Below are 19,737 nucleotides of genomic sequence, written 5' to 3' on the forward strand. Positions count from 1 at the left end.
GGGGCTTTGTAAGCTGACGCAGGGGTGCAGGGAGGGGGGGATTCGGGATGCTGGGGTTGTTGTTGGGGGTTGTTTTTTTCTTGCAAGGCGTAGCAATTGTTGTCAGTATTGTCCGATCGTGGTTCTCCGGGGGGGGGGGTGGAGGTCTCTTTGTGTTTGGGGATGGGGGATAGGGGCTTAAACATAATTAGCTGGAATGTTAATGGCTTAGGGGATCGTATTAAACGGGGGATAGTCCTGCAATTCTTGAAACGGACCTCGTCAGATGTGGTCCTCCTGCAGGAGACCCACCTTATAGGGAATACATGTTATGCACTTAACAGAAAGGGTTATAAATTCATTGCTCACTCGGGGTTCTCCTCGGGCTCCAGGGGTGCGGGCATACTTGTTAGAGCTTCCCTACCATTTGAGGTTGACTCCACCATCGCTGATGACAGGGGGCGCTTTGTGGCTGTGGCGGGGAGGTGGGAGGGCAGAACGTTGGTATTGGTTTCTGTTTATGTCCCCCCTGCCCTGCAGGCCTCCACGTTTGCTGATTTGGGCAAGGCCTTGTTGGAACTCCCCGAAGGGATGCTAGTGGTGGGTGGAGACTTCAATGCGGTTGGCTCTGGAATGCTCGATAGGTACCCGCCCAGGGACACCGGGGGTGCTCAGAAGTGGCTTCCCGACTTTATAGATACTTTTGGCCTGGTAGACTGTTGGAGGCTACGGCACCCCACTCAGAGACAATATACCTTTCATTCCGGGGCCCACGGGAGTCTCTCTCTGATTGATTACTTGCTCACTCTGGCTGCGCACGCCTCATTGGTATCTGAGGCTAGGCACATGGCACGGGGCATATCTGATCATTCGCCGGTGTGGGCCCGTCTGGATATTGGCCGGGTGGTGGGGGGCAGGGTGGCTCCCATTAACCCCTGGTACTTTCGTGACCCCAAGCTGCGCAGTGCGTTGCTGAAGACAGTTGATCACTATTTTCAAGATAATCAGGGTTCAGTTGAATCTGCGGTGTCCTTGTGGGAAGCTTTTAAGACTGTATTGAGAGCGGAGGCCCTCTCCTTGGTAGTGGCCGCCAAGCGGCGTAGAGACACCGAGGTGACACAAGTAGAGGACGAGATAGCGGCTTTAGAAGTGGCCTTGGAAGAGGATGTTGCAACGGCCACACTGCATAATTTGAGCTTGAAGCAATTGGAATATAGGGATCTGGTGACGAACGCTGCCAAGACCCTCAATAGGGAGCAGCAGGGTCGATTGTACGATGTTGGTGATAAGGCCGGGAAATTGCTGGCGCGGTTGGATAAAAAAAAGAGCGTGTTAATCGAGTGGTGCCGGAGTTGTCGATGGATGGGGGAGAGGTTGTCACTGACCCCGACGGTATAGTTCAGTGTTTCTCGGACTATTTTCGTACGGTATACACCTCGGTTTCGGATAGGCCGACTGAGGACTCGTGTGACCTTCTGCGTGATATCGCTCTACCCTGCCTCTCTGCCATCGATAGGGATGACCTCGATGGAGATATAACTGTAGACGAAGTGGCGTGTGCTATCCGTGCGTTGCGCTCCGGTAAGGCCTCGGGCCCAAATGGTTTGCCGATTGAGCTGTATAAGCTTCGTCCGGATAAGTTGGCTCCTCACCTGCGCGCCATGTTCGTGGAGGCGCGGGTGAATGGGTTTCTTCCGCTCGATCAACGGCTGGCGACGATTGTGGTAATACATAAAGACGGTAAGCCCCGGGACAAGTGTGGCTCCTATCGGCCGATATCACTTCTCAACGCCGAGCCGAAAATCCTTGCTAAGATCCTTGCTAACCGCCTGGTCCGGGTGCTTGGCGACTTGATCCACCCGGATCAGTCGGGCTTCATCCCGCACCGTAACACTGCACTGAATCTTAGACGTCTTCATGGAGTGATTGCTAGGACGGGCACGATGCGAGAGCCGGCTATTGTGGCGTCCCTCGATGCCACGATGGCCTTCGATACGGTGGAGTGGGCATACCTGTGGGCTGTGCTAGCCAAGTTCGGCTTTGGGCCTGGATTTGTAGGCTGGGTGAGGTTGCTCTATGAGGGGCCTCTTGCTAGCGTCGTGGTGAACGGGCGGGCGTCGACACCGTTCGAGCTCGGGAGAGGCACCCGGCAGGGCTGTCCCCTGTCGCCGTTGTTGTTCGCCCTTGAGCCGCTGGCGGCGTGGATACCATGGCACCCGGATATACGTGGGATTCGTTGGTCGCCTGACCACGAAGACGGTATTTCACTTTACGCAGACGATATTCTGCTATACCTCACCTCGCCTAAGAAATCTCTGATAGTGGTTTGCGACGTCTTGACTTCTTTCGGTAGGAACTTTGGTCTTGTCATTAATTGGGGGAAGTCATACTTGTATGTCCTGTGTGGGGATGTCCCGCTTAACTGCTCGATCCAGATAGCCCGGCAGGGCTTTTTGTATTTGGGGATCTATATTTCCACCGACCCCATTTTAAGATACGAGAAGAACTTGCTCCCTCCCTTGGCACGTCTGCGACGGGACGTGGCGGGCTGGCGGCGGTTGCCGCTTTCCCTCCTTGGCCGTGCCGCCCTGTTTAAAATGATGTCTCTTCCCAGTTTCCTCTATGCCCTGCAGAATACCCTTGACTTGGTCCCGGCCAGTTATTTCCGTGAGGTCGAAAGCCACCAGCGCGCGCTATTGTGGGAAGGGCGCCCGCGCATAGCGATTGCTAAGTTGACGCTTCCGTGGTATGACAGGGGTATCGCGCTTCCAGACATTCGACGTTATTATTGGGCCACTCAGTTGAGCGCGATTAACCATGGTGTATATGGTCCGGCGCTGAGCCCCGGCTACGCCATGGACCGATGGTTGCTGCGTGGGGGTAATTACCACAGAGCGTTGTACTCGAAGTCGTCGGACTTAACCCTTACGGGGCCCACCAGGGTGGCCGTGCATGTATGGAAGGTGGCGACGGATTCACTGGGCTGGAAGGGTAAGCTTACCCTTGCCACCCCTCTGTTTGACTCCGATATTCTGGGAAAGCTTTGGCATACAAAAGGGTTTGAGAAATGGGACCTGATCGGTATATCCAGGGTTGGAGACCTTTTGGTTAAGGGTAGGGTAAAGTCATTCGAGGAGCTGCAGAAGGAATATGAGCTAGGGAGCGCGGAGTTCTTCCGATACGCTCAAGTGTGCCACGCCTTGCGGTCAGTCCTTGTAGAGGGGGAGAAGGTGCCTGAGTCCTCTCCGTTAGAGGACCGGATCCTGGATGGCCATATGCCAGAGAGTACAATCTCGCTCATTTATAAGAAACTAATTAATGTTCGGGCGGATCTTCTTCTAGGGTTGCGCGATCAATGGACCAGGGATGGCCTCGAACTAGATGATGAGGATTGGCAGTATGCAGTTTCTTCTCCCAAAGAGGTCGCTATCCCCGCGCGCCTGCGGCTGGTGCAGCTTAAAATACTCCATAGGGTCTACGTGACGGGGCCCAGGCTGGTCCATATGGGTTTCTTTGAGGAGGGCTTATGTAAGAGGGGCTGTGGTATGGTGGGCACCTTCCTACATATTATTTGGGAATGCGGTGCGATTATGGAGTTTTGGAAGCGAATCCACGATGTGATGGGGGAGGTGACAGGCATCGTCATGCAGCCGGAGGCGCGGTGTTGTCTCCTGAATGTTTGGGGTCCTACTGACCACGACGCGGCACAGACTCAGTGGGTGACCCTAGGGAACATGGTAGCCAAGCGCCACATCGCTCGCCTGTGGGGCTCTACTAGGCCTCCTACATTGACAGCGTGGATGGAAAACATGGATTGGAGCATGTTCAGGGAGAAGACAGTGTATTGTGCTCGAGGGCGCCCTCGGAAATGGCACTCTGTATGGGGGCGATGGAACCAGTACAGAGGGGGCATATGCCTGCCCCCAGACCCGGACCCGCCTGAGGAGCAGCTCTCCCCTTAGCTTTCTTTCCGGCTTTGTACTCCTTGCTGGTATGTGTTTGTCTTCTTGAGTCCCTGACTTCCCCTCCTTTCCCTTACTATAGACCTGTGTCTGATGGACGAAATGGGGCTCGCTCCCCCTGATGGGAACCCTTTTTGTGCTTTCAGTACTAATCGCCTTGCTTGTGTTTAGGTTTGGGTTAGTGTTTATTTAAAACAGAACCTTTGATTCTCCTGTCAGTGAAATGTGGACGCTCGCATGTGTTGTGTTTCTAAAGCTGCCGTACCTCCGGGTTGTCGGCTGAATAGCTGTGTCACTGATTTAAAAGAATAAAGGTTTTTGGAGAAAAAAAAAAAAAAAAGGTTACTATAATAGCTTTTTAATCTCACTTATTTACTTTGGGCCCCACTTAGGTAGAAGTGCATCCCTGTCGTCAGGTGCATGCCCGCCCTCTATCAAACCAAGTTTTTAGAGGGCGAGGACTGGCCGATGATGAAGCATGACACCAGGTGGTGTGTGAGGCCAGTCCGTAATTTTTAGTGAGATGTCCACACTCACATTCACATAACACCACTCAACATTGTTTAGGTCATTCTAATAGGAGCGGCCCTATTTGTGTATACTAAGTTGTGTTGGAGGCAGGCCGTCTCCTATTACCCTAACAAGCCTCTAGTTCCCTTCCCCAGCGAACCTGGGGGTAGTGTGCATTGACTAAATGGCACTTGCCAGTAAAATGCTGGAGACCCCTAAGGAACATATGTTCGGATATTAGTGGGCAATAACAGGCACTTGCCTTTTATTGGATAGGTGATGCACGAGCATAAACAACGTATGAGAATGCCAGGAGATACTTGACCCTGTCTTAAGGGAGCGCTAGCCAAGCATATTAGCAAAAATCAAAACGATATGCTGAGAAAAACTGCTATTGTCAATGTATGTTGAAAAACGAAGTTGTACAGCTGCGGTTAACACGTCACTTTATAGGGTAAAGGCACGATGTCACTTTAAATGTTGATTTTTGCACTGTCACTTTAATGTTGTTGGAAGGCCTAGGAACATGTATATAAAGGAACCAAAATGGCAACTACAATTGGTTCGAGAAAGGCAGCTGCGGCTGTTGAAACGCGTTACCGTTGTTTTATTGCCAATAAACCGTGTTTATGAGCGAACCAGAGTCTGTCTATATCCAAAGGCAGGCGTGTGAAGTGGCGAGATATATTATATATTTATTTCATTACAAACTGAGCACAAAGTACTTGGAAACTTCATGATAGGGAATGAATCATTGGGAAATACAAAGGTCATTATTTTACATAAGAGTTACAGCCAACACAGAAGCTGCAAATGATATGCAAAACTTCAATTTCCAAGGCCCAGGCACATACATTATTGGTAAAAAAAAAAACAGAAGGAAGTGGACAAAGTGCTACTGGACAAATACATACGTATTACGCCATCTGGTGCTGAAATGCCGTGGCACATTTCCAATGCCTCCATCAGAACAGTAATGAACAACAAATATGGAAAAAGGTTTGTGTTGCTCTCCCAACAGCACAGAATCCTGCAGGAGTTTCTTACTAAGCCTGGGCAAAGCACTACGCTACACTCGCGTAGTTTGCGAAGTTTGCGCTACTTCGCACTACGCGAATTGCACGTAGCACAGTGCAAACACGCGTAGCGTAGTGTTGCGTAGTGCAGCGGTCATTTTTTGCTTGCTTGCAGTCCTCAACGTCAAGTTGGCGACCGCGAGCAAGCAAAATGACATCCCGGCGAGACTTTTTCCTCGTTCGCAATCAGCAACATCAAGTTGGTGATCGAGAGCGTGGAAAATAAACCTCCCGGCGAGATTCTCAACGCGAGATGGTCAGGTTTCTCATTGCGAGTGGTCGCGTATGCTCGCGACCGCTCGCGATAAGAAACTACCAGTTCGCGTTGAGAAAGCTGCCGTTCGAGTAAAAATCTACTCGAGCGGCAGAAAACTACAGCTTGCACTGTGCAAGATGCCGTTTTCAATGATTGCACAGTGCCGGTAGCTTCTCCGCACTGTGTAATCATTGAAAACGACATCTTGCACAGTGCGAACAGGGTACTACGCAGTTCGCAAAGTGCTACACGTAGCTCGCGTAGTGCGAACTGCACTTTGCGTAGCTTCGCGTAGTGCTACTTCGCGAACTACGCCCAGGGTTATTTCTTACACAATCAAATCAAGAGACAGTGAGGGGGCTTGATAGTACTGAGACAGAAATAATGTGTCAAACCTTTAGTGTAAATCGGCCATGTTCAGAGTGTTGAAGATGCGGAAGCAAAGTTGCTGAGGGCAGCGTCTAACATGCACTAACTTAATTACCTTTCCTTGGAAGATATTTATTTACCCACAATACTAATACTATGAAGACTTGGCCACACCACTGGAATACCTGTGTAAGTGGGAATGGGTAGCAAGAAAACAATGAAAGTGTCATTTTGATGATCCAGAAAATCTCTAACTTTTAGTTGATCTGTCCATGTTACAAAGAACTTCAGAAATTGTTGTTCAGAGGTTAAGGTAAGAAGGCTTAGGATACCACAGCTGCCTGTCACTTCCTATTGATTGTCTCTGAACAGCATCTAACACTGACAGTTCGATGATTTCTGGCAGCAGCCTGGAACTGAAGGATACACACACTGGTGCAATCAAAGTGGAAATAAACTCCTTGCATGAATTAGGAAATGTATTTTACCCCCTTTCCTCTTCTCGTATGTTTCATTTTGTCTTTGTTCTTTGTTTCCTCACTACTCTTCTTTGACCACTATTTTTCATTTCTTGTTCCAGTAGTTCTATACGTATGCTCACCTTTAGCTAAATGCAAAAAGACTAATATTGTGCATACCTATCCTGACCGCTCATCTGATGCATACATATCTTTCATACTATGCAGCCAGTAGCATTTTTAAAACAAAATCAATGTCACAATTAATGACATCATGAAAAGACTAACAAGCCCAAGTACAGCAACATTTCAAAATTTTGCTTTCTTTCATATTGTTCAATAGTCAGGTAAGTACATGCCTGAGTAGGCATTGGCTTTAAGATCCTTCTTTTAATCACAATTACTGCTATATTTTGCATTCCTGTGTATTCTACCTTTTTATTTATCGCAAAATATATGGTCAATATCTGACCTGTTTGAAGTATCAACCACTTGCGCCATACGCTCTGTCCGACTTACTATCTCATGTGCATTTGCTCAACATATCCTTATTGCTGTTATTAATACAGACTCTCACTGGCCTTAGCCATCAATTTCCTAGCACTTCTCATGACTCCAGTGCTCCACGTGGACCACCTCGGCCCAACGCCCCCCAACAGGCAACATACTGGCCCTATTATGGTAACTGAACAGCAACAAATGGTCACCCATACTAAAGATCGCTTGGATCCAGGGGTAAAAGGAACATGGATTCCATGGAAAAAATTGCATTCAAGCTTCAATGACTAAACACAATATATAGACGTAACATTAATTGTGGAAAACCAAAGATAAAAAAGCTTGTACAAAGTATTTACTGCTCCATAAAATGCTCAAGTGATCACACAGCAAAAAGATGAGAATGTATGTTAAACGTGGGATCAGTGGAGCAATAGTAGTTTGTATGTTATCTACAAGAATGAAAGGACAGTGGGCGGAATAATCGCAAAGTGTTTCAACTGCCGGTCTGTTGATGACTTTTCAGGATGTTCGCGGAGGCACTTTTCCTCCATGCACCACCCGCCTTTGTCTTGTTGCATTGCGGGGTGCCGCGAGATGTACTACTGTGACTATGCGCATCCCTTGAATTTTTCCCTGACCCATCCCTGTTTTAGGCAAGCACAGTCCTGAACCATGATACAGTTGCCAGCTCTACTGTCCACAAGGAAACATAGTACAACCCCGTCTCCTAGAAGGCTATCCATACACATCCCCACATTTGTCCTTCAGTGGCATCACCAGTAAGATGACCCAGCAGGTAAAGAGAGGTTTGACGCACATGCCCTCAGTCCAGTTCTACTCAAAAATGGTATCAGTCATCCTTTCTACAGTGCAACACACAACATTTTACTGGCCATCTTGGCTTCGGTGTTGCCTATTTAACCTATCGCGCTTTAGCCAGTTTTCGATTTGAGTTTTTAAATTATATTTCCCCTTCATTCAGAGTTGCTATCGGGTTGGTAGAACAGATGTGCCTCACTGGGTACGACTGTGTCTCCTTTGTGATGTGGAAAAGAAAGGCAATAGAGACAAAGTTGCTATTCTTTAATCTTTCCAAACTGCCTTTTTATAAGTGCTGCAGGGACCCCTCTTTACTGAAGCATCTATCTACTTTCAGTGGGTGTGTTCCTCACACCACCTTTGCGGTCATTTCAAATAAACCAGGTATAGATTACGCAAGCGCACGCGTTATAATGGCTTGATCACACTCTGGTACCAATGAGACCCTAAACCTCCATTACTGAGGTGGGAGAAAAGACATGGAAATCGTTAGTTTAGGGAAAGATCTAAGATTTTTATTTGGAAACCAGCCCCGTGAATACAAGCCTGACACACTAACATAACTTCTGATAATTAAGACGAAGAAGCGCAACAGCACCTGGTCGCTTTTGAGTTTTTAAGTACCATGGCCATTAATGAATCCAATGATAGAAAAGCTTAAAACAGGCAATTACGCTGTTGGTCCTTACTGAAAGTAAACGCGTTTAGGGTGGTAATCATGCGAACGGCCGAATGTAAATTAAAAATTTTGTTTTTACTCTAAAATGCTAAAGCTGATAAATAACTTATACAGGATAAAACTGCTGAGTATCAATTGTTTACAAGCATATAGGGTGGGAAAGAGGAAGGAAGTGGAGGGAGATGATGCACAGTTGGTAGGTCTACATATCCCTATTCAGCCCTTAAAACACACGGCCCACCAGCACACAGTTATGCATACCTCTCAACCCGTTGTGGCAGTTTGGTAGGTTAGGCTCTCAATTTCAGCGGGAGTCTCACTTACATTTTTTTAACCAAGTATGATATTTACTTCCTGTTACTGTACATACCAGATATCTCAGTGTGTCACCGTCCCCCACTAATACAAGCAGATTTAGGCTAAAATGTAAGCAGGGGTATGAAGGGTGGTGGAGATGTGACCTGGTGGAATGAGCAGCTGACATGAACTATACTGCCCAGGGTTTGAAGCACAACTCAAGCACATTCTGTGATTCTGGATGAATTACTTAGCTGGCTGTATGCCTAAATATAAATGGTAAATATTTACTCCCTCTGTAAGGTTCAAGCTTAAGTGCAATCCTACCCTCTCTCTAGATTTAGGGCATACCTCGGAGGTGGAGATTCGGCCTAATGTAGGAGCTTCCTACTTCCAAAACTACTTACTTGGATTTGAATCCTGCTTCGGCACACCCAGTGATTCTGGGTGAATCGCAATATCTGAAATGCTCCAGCACCATTTCTCGTGCTTTGGGAGTGGATCCTGTTCACAGCTTGCTCTGTGGTCTCTGCTGCTTTGAGGGTTGTCTGAGGGGTGCAGCGGGAAGGCTGTTAAAGTAAGGCTTTAGCCAGTCAATATACCAGTCCGCCTGTATATGCTGATCCTGCTGGTCCATCGTGGCGCATGAAAGTGGAAAAGCTTGTGGATGAAAGAGGGGAAAAACATGTGTACCAAAGGCGTGTGAGCATAGAGGTACAAGTTATGCAAACCTGTGCTGAGATGTTCACCAGGTGCACACAAACCATACACACACCAAAAACGTGTGTGATTTGTGGCTGGGCCAAACGGATTCGCCACGTCGATTTGCTAGGCTTAATGTCAAGTTATGTTTTTTTTTTTGCAGAGTTTTATATAGCGCGAACTTGACCCGAATCCAATCAGGTATCAGAGCGCTTTACATAGCACCTGTTACGTTACATTAGGACACACATTCATTCTTTGTTAGGCACGGGGAGATTAAGTGATTTGCCCAGAATCACAGGATGTTCAGCGTCATTACCGAGACTCGAACCTAGTTCCCCAGGTCGAGCGCCCTAGCCGTTAGGCCAACTCCCCTCCTCACATTGTTTTATAAGACTCTTCGAGTGTCCAGTTTTACTCTGTTCCCAGTTGGATAGATGTCTTATTAAGTTAAATGCCTTTGGCTGACCTCTGCGGTAAGCAACAGGGCACAAATTCAAATACCTGCAGGGCCAACTCAGCCTGCCATCCTTGTGAGCTCAGAAACTGAATGCCATAAATTTGATTAAAAGGTAAAAGAGAAGTTATTATTTTATTACAAATAAATAAACAAGTGCAAAAAAAGGATTTTCAAAGAATATTTAGATTAGGGCCCTAAAATCCCCCTAACATTTTGTAGCTGAGCTGATTAAAAAATACAATACAATAAATAAGACAAAGTTGAAACTGGAGTAATTTCTAAATCCCACCAGATCTCGAGATACCATGGTGGGATCACTACACACGTAGTAGTTATAAATAGTGTGTGCACACATTTGGCCGCAAACTGCACAAAGAGCAGTTTTTCCAAAAACCCACACTGCACAGGAATGTTGTCCTATCATACCTGTAGAATATCTTTCACAATTCCCACACAAAAAAATAACCACTCCTATGAGTTACTAATAGATGTCAAAACATTGGGAAGTATGACACAGTTTGCGTAACATAGAAACATGCATATGACGCAATATCCGTCATAGCCGGAAAGCTGTCTTGTGGGGTTCAGGTGGCAATAACAAACCCCGTCTATGGCATTATAGAACGATAACATGACACATTTTACATCTAATTTACATGTGTTATGTCAAGGGCTTCTGCACCCCACGCATGGCTCTAAAGGTGCCTTCACAGCATGTGCTGGTTTCCTCATGCCAAGCACTTGCCAAACAGGGCTTTAAGTGGGCAGGGCCTTGTCGGTGCTGAGCAACAGCAGTTCTAAAAAGCAGGTGCTGAAACAGGTCCCTGTCGGGCTCTCCATTTTCAGCAAATCTCTCAGGGTGGGGAAAAAAAATCTTAACTCTGTAGCAGTACCACCCTTCACTGCCTCGGAATAATAACAGACTCGTTATATTGCTTTCACAGTCTCATAATTTCAGAACAGAAGCATTTTCAATGTTCTATACAACGAAGCCATAGTTCTTGCTTATTTATCTTCGGCAACTAACAAGTAAAAGCCACTCAGAATGCCATTTAACAACCTTCTCATAAAATATCTTTACGGTGAATAGACTGCATGATACATGGACTACTTACACATAGTCAGAAGATGTGGCAGTAGTACATTTGCACCCGCATGGCTTCCAAGAATCGCCGTCCCATCCCCACTAACATTACAGAAGACTCCATCTCACTGACACAAAGCTCCAATCGTGGGTTTTTCAACAAGTCATTGTTTCCAGGTGTGAGAATTCAGTGAACCAACAAAAATCAAATAGAATCACAAGTCTCACAACATACACGGTAGTTAAAACTCGGAATAAAGCCCTGCATCACTGATCTGTCAACCTTAAAGAGCTTTTACAAAAATATTTTCAAAAGACTATACAAAAATTTGAATACCAACATATGAGCCTCGCCGCTATTCCCTGGAGAGAGGTTTTTTACAGCATGATGACTGGATTTTTTTTTTATTTAAAGGCTTCCGTTGTAACCAATCATCTTAGAAAAGCAAACAATAATGCACAAATCCTTAAGAGAACATGTACAATTCAAGTAACCATAAAACCGTGCAATTCATGCGAAAAATAGACCGTGGAGTATTAAACCACTACCTACATGACAAAAAGAACAGCTGTCTTGTGCAAAGCCAGCAGTCTGAGACCTTAAAGTTTAAAACAAAATGTATTCAAAATGATAAACATTATCCAATATAAGGAGCTGGCATACAGTTAGATTTCAAGTGATGCAACGTGAGAAACATTTCCCGTTCCACATTAATGGCATGAATCAAGGTACAAAAAAACGTGCAATTCAAAAGGCAAGTTGTGGCTGCTCCCCCTGGCACCACAGCTTACAAAGACACACAGGAACCTAGGTTTGTCTGCGAGGCGCAGAGGCCCTTTTGAGGTACACTAAAAACACAAATAATGCTCAGTATGATAGGATTTCAACTGATAGCAGGCGTGATGGAGTCGTAGCGAGTAAGCTACGGATGGATGGCGAGCAGCCATTCTACATACTGTTATCTCTAATTTGCCTGACAACTGAAAAAAGGCACATCTGTAAAGCTATTGTGATTAAAAAAATAATTAAAATGGGGATAAAACCAATGTTTGGTAGATAGATTAACGTCATCAAAAGTACAAAAATGTATTGAAATATCTTTTGCACTCAAGGCTGCTCTCCGAGTCAGCCATCTTACAAGCAGATTACAGTAAAGGATCTGGGTGGCTCCAGGACAAGATGGGATCTGCTTTTCCCCCCTACACTTCCTGTCACTGGAAGCCCTGTGCAGAACATGCTCCTACTATAAGGTACCGGTGACAGCTGGAGGTTGGTGTTTGTTCCAGCCTGTGTCCCTCAAGTGAAATGGACACAAATTCTGGAGGTTAAATGTAGCTGGGGCAAAAAGTGAATGAAGCACAGTTTTACCAGTGCAAGCACAACAGGAGTCTGGGACTTACTAACCAATATACAGCCCAAAGTAATCAATTACTGGATACTGTCCAAAGTAATACAATGCTTCAAACTGGGGCCATGCAAGTCAAAACTTATGATCATAATCAATCAGTGGCTTAGGAAAGTGTGAACATTGTTTTATATAAATGCCAAAGTAAGAAATACGCAAAACCAAAGGGGATGATGGATGGAGTGGTGGACATTGCAAGCACTCACCCCCAGTCAACTGATCTGGGTTTAATCCATCATCATTCTTTAGCTCACTCTGCCACCCCAGTTCAGACATGGCCATATGCAAATCAGTCTGACCCTGTGCCTCATGGGAACAGTCCAGCCCGAACTGCCAAGCCATGTCTTCCCTGGACCGGAAACAAGTATCCTGGAACCGGTTTCCGGTTCATAACCCTCATCAGCCAGGCTAGCTTGAACCAGTGGCAAAGTGAGCAAGGGACCCACGTCTGGGCATAGCCTGCCAACTTAGGGCAAACAAAGCAAAACCAAAGGGGATGATGGACGGAGTGTTGAACATTGCAAGCACTCACCCCCAGTCAACTGATCTGGGTTTAATCCATCATCATTCTTTAGCTCACTCCGCCACCCCAGTTCAGACATGGCCAAATGCAAATCAGTCTGACCCTGTGCCTCATGGGAACAGTCCAGCGCGAACTGCCAAGCCATGTCTTCCCTGAACCGGAAACAAGCATCCTGGGACCGGTTTCGGGTTCATAACCATCATCAGTCAGGCTATTCTTGAATCCAGTGGCGAAGTGAGCAAGGGACCCACGTCTGGGCATACCCTGCCAACTAAGGGTGAACAAAGCAAATACAACTGTTGTTTTTGCAACGTAAGATATACAGCAACAGATTACAGGAGGTGGCCATAATGGAAGCCACACCACAGAGGAGGACAGGGTTATAAAAACCACGATGAAACAATTAAAGACAGCCCTAAGTCAGTACTGGTCAAGGTATGACACCCCTTAATAAACCAGAGGAGAGCCCCTCATCTTTTCTCAGCAATGTAACTGCTCACGGGGTCACAGCATGGGGAACGTGTGATCACATTCTATTACTATGCAGATGACACTCAAATACTCCTTAAACTGGAAAGCCCCACAGACATTGGAAAATCACACATTTTTAGTTGCCTCAGATCCGTTGATCCGTTGATCAGTGGATAACATGGAACCATCTCAAATCAAATGCTTCCAAAACGGAAATACTCACATGTGGCAAATGAAAAATTATGACCCACTCGCTGCCTGGACCTGACCTGATCTGGAAACACTGTCTGAACTATCTAAGGAAGTAAGAAACCTCAGATTTACCATTGACTCCAAGCTATCAATTAATGCCCAAGAGAAAAAACTAACAAGATCCAGCTTCATTACTATAAAACCTCTGAGGCGCATCTTTCCCCACAACGTCCAGGCTGCTATCTTTCTTGTTCTGTCTAAACTTGATGACGCCAAAAGCCTCTACCATGGATCATCTGCAACAACTATGACAAGACTACAATGGATTCAGAACTCTGCTGTCAGACTACTCTTACATATAAAGCCACAAGCCCACATTTACCCTGCCTTGAAGGCCCTACATTGGTTATCGGTTGCCAGAAGATCCACATTCAAGCTGCTATGTATCACCCACAAAGTGATACATGGAACAGGGCCGCTCTTCATTAGGAATAAAATCACCACATACATTCAACTAAGGAACCTCCGCTCTAGATTGGCACCTCAACTCAAAATTCCACACACAAGAAAAAAAAAACATAGGTGGCACATCCTTCTCTGTTCAAGCAGCCAAACTATGGAACTCTTTACCCCCAAAACATAAGATCCACTGATAACTATGTTTTCTTCAGAAGACTGCTCAAGAGTTGGCTCTTCCCCCACGTAATCACCATGCTCAAACATAAATAAACGGCATATCCCTGTGTATATAGCATGTATTTGGATTATATATGTGTAACCTAGATATGTGTATTCCTTTGTATAAAAGTGTATACTTATTATGTTTATAAACATGTAGATATTCGTTAGTACTGCTTAACAAATGTACATACGACTTATGGTTATGTTACACTGTGTTTAATATGTATATAGGTCACTGAATAAATAAGTACATTTTTATCATAACTATTCCTCTACAATTACTTCAGTATTGAATAATTTTTTTTTTATAAAAACATAAATTAGCTTAAAGTACAGCAAGACTTGAAAGTGAGTTCATTGAATACAACTTAAATCTAGATATTTTACCTTCCTTATACATATACCTTCCATGTACTTGTGTATCTTTATATTTATTACTTAACTCCTAATTCAGCATCTCCATTGCATTACCCTACCTCTCACCCTATACCTCTCTCAATATATCATCTACTTCCAAACTTGGATTCATCCCAAACCTCATTCTACTATTCTCACCAATGCACTACCCTATTTCTTACTCTATACCTCTCGCAATATACCCCATTCTACTACTGTGATCCCCAGAATAGCCGTTTCTAGACTCTCCCCAGCTTGCATCATCTCAAACCTCTTACTATTGAGATCTGCCAAACAAGTCTTTCTATACCCTTCCCTCTGACTCTTCCCCCCTCTACTCATCCCAAACCTCCTACTGCTGCTATGCTCACCAAATAAAAACTTTCTAGAACCATCCCTCTTCTATCCCTCCACTATCTTCTTCAATCCAACTAACAGACTCACCTGTCCACCGCTCAAATTATTTCCATATTTCCCTAATAATAATTCACCACTAATCATGTTTGGGTTTAGGAGTAGCATGCTACTCGCCAAAAAGCACTTTGACGCATCATCAGGGGTGGCAAGCACTATATAAACGCAAACTCTTCCCTCTTCTATCGGGTGTGGGGGCTTGATTTGTAATAGACGGGCATACAACCACACAAGACAACTACCCCACTTTGATTATAAGGATTAGTCAGGGAAGGCATGCAGTGTCAGTATGTTGAAAAAAAAAATATATATGTATATAAAAAAAAAATATATATATATATATATATATATCTTGGTTAAAGTGGAGTTAGGAGAAAACATTTGTAAATGGTTCTTTGCAAACTACATATCCCCAAACCCTGGCTGTTGTTGTCTGGTAGTTTAACTGACGTGATGCCACTGAACACTCACACTAAACAGGGCTGCTCACCACCTCCCTTTGCTTGTGAGCATCTCGGTAAGGGGACCTGATCTTGGGAAACACCGATTTAGAGCCTATTAGTAGGAACTCTGTCTTTGAGACCTACAGTTATGCGTCACCTAGTAAACTTTCCCATTTAGATAGTTAGCCTGTCTGCTACCATATAGGGCTGTCTTTGAATATGGGTAACATACTTTATTCATTTAGTATACATATTCTAAACTAGAATGCTGTGACGCATGCTGAATTTTTTTTATAAAACAGGAGTACATTTCTTATTAAAAATAGTATTATCCCCACTGCAGGCGTGTGGTGCTCTCTCTGCTCCATTAAAAGGATGTGTGTTATGGGGTAGACGGTTATTACTTTATAAGCGTTGTATCATTCATCAAGGCCATTATGAGGATGTCCATGCAAGGTCTTAAAGCATTTGCCTAGTTAATAAGAAAAGCAAAAATAACATTTAGCCTTCCAATAGCACCGGAATCAACAGGGTGTGAGCTGGTCAGAAGGTCACTTGGGGTTGGCAGGGTTTAGTACAGCAAGCCTCCTCGTTTGTCTCAAGCAATTACAAGCTTCTTTATTGGGAAAACTCTCACCCCAGCCACTCACCCCAAAGACATCTACCAGCCCAACAACGTAGACAAAAGAACGGCGGATTTTCGTGACACTGAAGCCAAAACTAAATTGGTGAAACACCACCAGTGCATTCCATATGGACTTCACTGAAAAATGAAATACCAGCATGCAGCAACGGCCACAAAACAATAATTCTCGTTACCATACATTCACAAAGTTTGTAAGCACTGGTAAAATAGCAGTGCAAGTAAGGTTGGGGAAAGTAACATCAAAAGAAGACCTATCTGACTAGAAATACTAAATGCATGTAAATACAAAGTTTCTCAAATGTCTGTTTGGAATTCACACCCACCACAAGCAGACTCTCGCTTGATTTCATCTGCCCGGAACGGTTTATATTTTGAAGTTGCCCTTCACTCCCTGGTGTTTTAACTGTGATGTCAGTGTGCATTTATATACACTATAAATTACAACGTTTACACCTGTTTGACCACTTCCTAACTTGTTCTGATTGATGTATTCTTGCTTCAGCATGTCAATATAAAAACAATTAATATCAATGGGGTATCCCAGTAACATGTAGAACCTGGGGAATTCTAAAAGTATATAGACAGGGGTTTTGCCATGAAATGTACGATTGTTTTTATACTTTTCTTGGTAAGTCCACCATTACTTAGGGACTAGCAGTCAATGTTGCATCGAAATACATTAAAACACTTTTACAATCCTGAGTGTCGTCATCTTGTTTCAATGTATTGCGATGCAACTGACTGCTAGTCCCAAGTAACGGTGGACTTACCAAGAAAAGTATAAAAACAATCATACATTTCAAGGCAGAACGCTTGTCAATTTCAAAACAAGGCACAATAAGTACATTAGGGAAAACCTGAAGGCACTAATGCTTTCTTAACCATACATATTTCCCTAAAAGGCCCCACTTAGCTGACATTGTGGTTCAGTGAGTCAAACGCTCACTACTGACAACTGCAAGTCACAAGTTCGAATCCCAGCAAGATCACGGCAACCTTCCATACTACCAAGTTTGGTAATCTACCATCGATTTTGGGAATAGCAACACGTTACTTACAGCAGGAAGGAATGAGAGAATTGCAGTTTTATGCAATACATAGGAAAAGTTATGATCAGTAAATACATAGTTTACACATTACACACGTATGCCTAACACTGGTGCACTGGCTTATGCTTTTGTGATTCATGCTTAAAGTATGAATTCACAACAGAAATTTGAAAAATCGTGCAGTACCTACCTGAACACCAATATATTCTCACACTATCTCCATTCCCAGGCTTTGACTCATTCGTTAATGCCTATCGAACTCTCAGAGTAAATATCTATGCATAGGCATGTGCGAACCTCTTCCACATACCTATGGTTGCGTTTGCATCATTCCCACAAGTACCATATGCCATGTCCTATCACCGTGATGAGGCTTACACAACGCCCTTTCCCACAGCTGTACGCCAACATGTTCTACCTATGTTTGCAAAGATTTATTGTACAGCTCTTAGCAATATTTCATGCCATTAGATTTATCTACTGCCTTATCCTGCGCCCTCTTGCAAAGTGCCGTCTACCTAAACTTATTTATAAAACTATCTCTACGAACATCGTACCTGACTAGTGAGAAGATGCCGGGTACATGTTTAAACTTTATGTGTATGTATACTTTGCTTTGTCAAACACCATCCTGTAAAACGCTCTGGAGTCAGACTATACAAAACAAAATGCTACATCTCCACAAACCATTGTGAAATCAGACCACCTTTAAAATAATTCTTTAAGGCATCACGGGGTTCCCTGTTATTGGTATTATCTTTAAAATAACCTTATGGTTGAGGGCGTGTGCAACAGCGTGGGAAACAATTCTGTGCGATAAGAGCTGCAATCCTACTGTAAGCGTTCGATTTACACAAAGCACCACCTGATTCAAACAACAAAACCATTCCATAATACAGTCAGTCGGAGCATTACTGGGTTCTTAAATGTTGTCCATCTACACCGCTGCATTCCACGTGAAAGAAACGTTGCTTTAGAGACAGCACTTCCAGGTACCAGAACGTCAGCGAGAGCCAGCCAGAGATGATAAAGGACTGCCTTCCCTGGAAATATAACAGACGTGCTTCAGAAAAGCAAACTCTGGGGTTTTACAGTTCAGTGGGACTCCCTTGACAGAAAACAGGGCTCCGTGGTATGTTTATTTACTGCAACACGTAGAAGAAAGGTCAACATAACAATCAGCACACACACAAGTGGTTCTGCGCGTAGGCAAACAAATAAACAGATGTGATGAGACATATAAACTGTACCAAGTGAGCTAAATAGACGGAGCTATTGTGCATGTGCAACCCATCATCAGGACACGGAACTGAAAAGACCTGCACTGTTTATGCAATCAAGAGGATTTAAAGCTATGGCAGGCTGATAAGACTTCTCGTTGACTAGCATGATTCGTTCAGGATTACAGACATTTGTTTAGTAAAGCGGGTTAGGTGGCTCTAAACCACTGAATGTTTATGTAACTAACAGCATACAATTATTATAAGAAAGGTCTAAAACGCCACCAGGTAAAGTACCAGAAAGCTATGGGAAGAATGCCCGAACGAATCTCTGCCGCTGGTTTCTCTGGGCCGCATTCCAGTACGTCGTTTTTTAGCTCGTCTGTGCCAATGCAGACTAGGAACCAAGTGAACATCTTAATAATATTTTTATTTTCCAGAATTATAACACTAATTGGTCGCGTGAGAAGACAGATATTAATTTGAGTTTATTAGAGTGTTATGTACTTTTCGAGAGATGGATCATAAAGTCTGCAAGGTGTGGAGATCGCCCCTGCAACAATAATGCACTTGTGAAGACTGTAGACTAGAGCCTATCTATGCGCTGCACTGCTCCAACCTTGCGGGGGGGGGGGGGGGGGGGGGGAGGAGGCTCCCTGCCATTAGTTACATAGCCCCTACATACACTAGGCATTTGAGGTTTCGTTCTCCAAAACAGAGCGATCGCGCCACACAAGCAGCTGAGAGTCTACTCACCGGTTTGTCGTGGGACAGGCCTCTGGCCTGGGCGCTCACTCGTTCGGGCGGACAGACAGACTTGCTCGGCCACGGGCCACTGGTTCCTCCCAGACAACCCGTCACTCAGTTCAGAGTCGGTATCTCTGCACTCTGGAGCAGGAGGCCGCCCACCCTGGGGAGGCGGGGCGTGCAGCAGCTAAGCGCTAGGCATAAAGCCTGTCTAGCCACCTAACGCCACAGCCAATGAACCACTGCCGAGAAGAGTCTTATCCACTCCCGAACCACGACGCAGTTTCCAGCGGCCCACAACCTGTAAACAAAGGAAAATCTGATACCTAGCCAATCCGAGGCCACACAGCACTCTCGGAAACTTCCACGACCAATAATAGACTGGTAAGAGACCTTG

General features: G+C 44.9%; 1 protein-coding gene across 1 annotated transcript in view; it reads right to left on the reverse strand.

Annotated features, from left to right (window-relative positions):
• The window catches only part of PALS1 (protein associated with LIN7 1, MAGUK p55 family member), a 502,940-nt gene extending 483,435 nt beyond the window's left edge, over positions 1–19,505 (reverse strand). Inside the window, exon 1 of the mRNA XM_085627208.1 lies at positions 19,350–19,505. The gene's annotated coding sequence lies outside the window, so the exon portion shown is untranslated. The remainder of the gene's footprint in view (positions 1–19,349) is intronic.
• Positions 19,506–19,737: the final 232 nt, after the last annotated feature.

The sequence above is a fragment of the Triturus cristatus genome, chromosome 9, assembly GCF_964204655.1.
Source record: "Triturus cristatus chromosome 9, aTriCri1.1, whole genome shotgun sequence".
Classification (NCBI taxonomy): domain Eukaryota; kingdom Metazoa; phylum Chordata; class Amphibia; order Caudata; family Salamandridae; genus Triturus; species Triturus cristatus.